The sequence below is a fragment of the Ceratotherium simum genome, chromosome 38, assembly GCF_057802395.1.
Source record: "Ceratotherium simum simum isolate JZ-2026a chromosome 38, ASM5780239v1, whole genome shotgun sequence".
Taxonomy (NCBI): Eukaryota; Metazoa; Chordata; class Mammalia; order Perissodactyla; family Rhinocerotidae; genus Ceratotherium; species Ceratotherium simum.
Genome location: NC_141937.1, coordinates 20574307 through 20578527, shown reverse-complemented (window position 1 = coordinate 20578527; position 4221 = coordinate 20574307).

Sequence of the window (4221 nt, the reverse complement as noted above, 5' to 3'; positions counted from 1 at the left end):
GAGGTGTCTAGTTTTTATGTGTTGTTTTACATTTTAATTTCCCAATTTTGTTTCTAAAGAAATTTTGGTGCTACCAACATACCATCTGTGCTTTGAATTGCTAGGCTCTGCCCATCCTGAGGTGTCCAGAGTAGGAATGTTTTTGAACAGGTGAGAAGACAGTCTTTGGCTGTCATCTGATTAGAACGGATAACAGTCACCAAACGGTCACACCAAAGTGTGAACTTTGGAATGGAGTCATCAGAACCTAAGCATGGTCACGGGCACAATACATCATGGAGTCATCAGAAGCTATGCATACGCACGGGCAGAATACATCACGTCTGAAGAGTCATGAATAAAGCAAATTTTCATTTCCTCTCTGCTTCCCTCTCAGTAATGACATATCTGAAATTCCACTGGGACAGCCCTTCTTTATTTTTGCTGAGGTGACTGAAGGCAAAAACCAATGGGAATAAACATACCATAAAACATCCACAAATCACAGTTCTTTTATTACAAAAGAGTAGAACCTTTTAAGTAATGAAAGTAGAAGCTCGTTAAGGTCAAAATCTATCAGTATTTCCATTATAAAAATCGAAAATTGGTGGATTTACAACTTACCTATTTTGTTTTATGAGCCAGACTGTCTTTTTAAACTATGTTTTACAAAGGTGAATTAAAGGTTAACCAGTCTAATATCTGTCTCTTACCGAGAAGAATCCTTGAAACATTTAATTCCTTAGGGTGATTCGTATGTCTGACTCCTCATTGTGTGTGTGTGTGTGTGTGTGTCTGTCTGTCTGTCTGTCTGTGATCCCAGGCCGGATCAAATCACTCTTTGTTTCCTCCTTTATCTGATTCACCTAATACATTCACTTATTCATAAAACAATTTTTGAGTGCCTACTGTGAACTGGGTACTATGATGGGCATTTTGGATGAATAAGAGTATTCCTGCCATCAAGGAGTTCAAGTAAATGGGAGAGACATATGAGTAAATGCGTACAATATGTTGTTAGTGCTAAAATAATTGTGCATTTGGTGTGTTTTGTAATCACAAAGGAGAGCGCAATTACCCTGCAGAGAGTGGAAGGAGGGACGAGGCAGTCTTCATTGCAGAGGTGGCCTTGAAACAGATCTGCAAACAATATATTGACTTACTCATTCAACAGATAGATAATTTTTCATCACCTACATTGGGACATTGCTGTTGTGCAAGGCACACATACTGCACAAAACAATCTAAGTCCTTGCCTTCGTGAAACTTGTATTCTAGTAGGGATGGGGCATTAAAAAAAACTGGGAAAGGGCATGTTACATGATCCAGGATGTGTCAAACAGTGAATGGGTAAAAAGCAAGATGTAGCTGGCTCCCTGGGTGTGACAGGGTGGTACATGGTTAAGCTAGAAAGGCATCTCCAAGTCTAATTTCCTCATCCAGCCTGAGGTGCTCAGATGTGGCTCTGCAAGTGACAGGGAGCCAAGGAAGGACTGAAGCAAGAAGGTGGCATTGCATTCTTAGTGTTGTTCTTATTCAGAAAGAAATCACTGCGACAGTAATAAAGATCATGGATTCAAGGGAGAGAGAATGGAGACAGGGAGACCAGTTGGCCGACTATGAAGCTCTGTCATTTCCATGGAAATAAGGGTAGTGACAATTGAAACAAATGATGGAGTCTTGGAGAAAGAACAGTTTTGCTTAACGAAGAGGAATTGGCAATAACTAGTGACTGATTTGGTGTTGGGGATGAGAGATGGAGGTAAAGACGACTGGGGTTTTTAACTTAGGTAACGGAAAGAGGGGGGTGTCATTGATCAACAGAGAGTGGGTTTGTACTAGATGCGGTTAATAAGATGAGCTCCCCTGAGCAGTTCAGAATGAGGAGTTGAGTCTCAAGAAAGACTTGAGAGGCCGGCCCGGTGGCACAAGCGGTTAAGTGCGCGCACTCTGCTCCGGCGGCCCGGGGTCCGCCGGTTCGGATCCCGGGCATGCACCAACGCACCGCTTGTCAAGCCATGCTGTGGCAGGTGTCCCATATAAAGTGGAGGAAGATGGGCACGGATGTTAGCCCAGGGCCAGTCTTCCTCAGCAAAAAAAGAAGAGGATTGGCAGATGTTAGCTCCCAGCCAATCTTGCTCACAAAAAATAAAAACAGAAAGAAAGACTTGAGTTGGGGCCAGCCTGGTTGTGTAGCGGTTAAGTTCGTGCGCTCTGCTTCGGCAGCCTGGGATTCACAGGTTCGAATCCCGGGCATGGACTGAGGCACCGCTCATCAAGCCACGTGTAGCAGCGTCCCATATGCAAAATAGAGGAAGATGGCCACAGATGTTAGCTCAGAGCCACTCTTCCTCAAAAAAAAGAAAAAAGAAAGGCCCGAGCTGGAGACTGTTCTGTCAGTCCTTGTCACTTGGTCATAGCTGAGACACTGAATTGGATGACATCACTCAGGGCTTACAGAAGGTAGAAGAGGGTTTGGGGACTTCCACAGGGAGGACAGGGGACTTGGGAGCTAGCCAAGAAAACGTATTTCCAATGACAGCACATCTCATGTGTACTAAGCCCTAACTATACATAATTTTGTGACATTTTTGAAAACCTGATATTCGTAAGTTCTCCAAGATAGCTTCTAGAAAGCAAAAGCTTAAGAACATCATTTTTTTTTTTTTAGGAAAAAGGCCAACTTTATTTGTGGAATTATAAATCTATAGTATTTCCTTAGTAGCATCATGGCAGCTTTATTATTAAACAATTAGGGATTATTAAACTAACCTGTCTTTTCCAAAGCCTGTGGTTTGGAGATGTTAGGTAAAGTTTTCAAAGAGAAATAGATGGTTCGTGGGGGAACCAAAGCTAACACCAAGATCTCCCAGCTTCCTGTCCTGATTTGCCTAAAGAACAGTTTTTGATTATTTATGCTGCTGTCATTTAGACCAGTATTGCAATCATAACAATTTACAGTAAAAGCGCTAGAGTTGAATGAACTCAGAGTAATATCAGAAACAAAGCCCATTTCTGCCCTGGATAACCAAGGTTATTATTAGTTGAGAATATGTTACTAAATATGGTTGCGTCTACTTTGCCACAGTATAATTTTTTTCCCAGGCTGTTTGGCATCATATAGAGCACGAAAATGTTCCCATTAACTCCTGAGTGTAGAGAAAGCTCTTCTTACTCCTAGTGTATATTCAGTAATAAACCAGGTTTGGCCATGCAGAAGTTGTACTGAAGAACAGGAGAAATGACAGAAAATATTTTATTTGGCATTAAAAAGGGCCAAGAATTAACAAGCAGAAGGTACCAACCCTTGATTTTCTAGAACTCTCTATGGATCATTTTATGTGTACATAGCCATTGCTTAGCAACAACTAGGATCACATTCAGAAATACGTGTTGGCCATCAAAATGAACCAAACCATCAGAGCTTTCCTCTCCATTCACTAAATACCTAAAATGTTTTTCAAACTTTGTGATAGATCCCTGGCATGTTTTATATGTTTAGTAGATTCCAAGCTTTGTTATTTTGTTGAAACACAAGTTTAATAATTATGGTGTGATGTGAATAAAATTTCTTTTCAGCAAAAAATATAGAATGATTAATGAGGATATGTTTTATTAATTCATTAAAAATCACGTGAATGGATAAAATATTCTAAAATTAAAACTTTCCTATAAAAAATGACTAAGGAGTCATAAAATAATATTGGTGGTCAAGCCATATCCCTAAAGCAAAATGAAAAATTCAAGCAGGTTTGTGGATAATGAAGAGAGAAAAAGTTAAAAAGGTGCAACAGGGCTTCTCCAGTGGGCACAAAGTGGGAGAAAACCTGAATAACTATGGTGGCTATTTGCAATATTAAACAGACAGCATGGCAGGAGGAGGCTGGGGTACTTCCTTGAGCACTTGATCTGCCTGTCAGAGCCAATGAGAGTCGTCATCTTCACAGGTATTGCCATTTCCAGCCACTTGTCAGCCCTGGGAAGGGCAAGGACCACAGGAGTAATTTAGCCCTGAGCATCTCTATCTGTAGGGAGAATATGTCTTGAGTTCTAGGTCTGATTCTAAGTCAGCAACCCTCAATTGTAGGAATACTCTTGGTCATGATATGAGGATAGGTGGTGGCTTTAGACTTTGCAGACTCAAAATGGTGATCCTTGAGTCAGTCTCTTCTAATTGTTGTAACATATAGGGAAAACCATACACATGCATGCTGTATCTGGTCTGGGGGCCCAGCTCCTTGT